Source organism: Mastomys coucha, unplaced genomic scaffold (genome assembly GCF_008632895.1).
Source record: "Mastomys coucha isolate ucsf_1 unplaced genomic scaffold, UCSF_Mcou_1 pScaffold23, whole genome shotgun sequence".
In the NCBI taxonomy this organism is placed as follows: domain Eukaryota; kingdom Metazoa; phylum Chordata; class Mammalia; order Rodentia; family Muridae; genus Mastomys; species Mastomys coucha.
The window spans coordinates 73,107,475-73,108,178 of NW_022196906.1; the positions used below are offsets into that span (position 1 = coordinate 73,107,475).

At 44.0% G+C, this 704-nt stretch overlaps 1 pseudogene; it reads left to right on the forward strand.

Moving 5' to 3' along the window:
• Positions 1–704, forward strand: part of LOC116073653 — a 24,490-nt pseudogene that overhangs the window by 8,282 nt on the left and 15,504 nt on the right.

Here is a 704-nt window from a genome sequence, read left to right on the forward strand (position 1 = left end):
TCAGAAATCCACCTGCCTCTGCCTCCCAAGTGCTGGGATTAAAGGCGTGCGCCACCACGCCCAGCTCAGTCTCACTTCTTGATGGTGAATATTCTAACAAGAAAAATGACCCACTTAGTGTATTTCAAGTTTGGACAGTCAGTTCCTAACAGCAGCACAGCTAATCCATCCCATAGCAGACACTACAATCCAGTAAGAGTCATTCTTTGGTCTCTTCACCTTTTATGACAATTATACACCGAACCAGCCAGGTGTAGTGTGCATGCTTATATTCCAGCACTTGGGAGGCTGAGGCTAGAAGACCACAGTAAGTTCAAGGTCAATACTAGCTACAGAGTGAGTTCAAGACCATCCTGGGCTATACAGGGAGATCCCAGGAATATATATTCCTCCCCTGCCTTCTTCTCTTCCTCCCTCGCTCCTTCCCTCTTACTCTCTACCCAAAATCATCCCAACACCACCCTTCTTCCAACCCAGCCCAGGAACAGTCATCCTCACATCTGAGCTATAGTTCCAAGGAGGCACTAAATGTTATATAGGTAGTTTGCCATTTAAAAAAATAAGGACATTACCTGCAACATTTTACTCCAGAAGATTCACAACAAGTTTTTTCTATCCCATGATTATTCAAAATGTATTTTTCAGTGTGAGAGAAAGAGAGGCGCCAGGTCTCTCCTTAATTTCAGAAAGAAAACAGAAAGCTG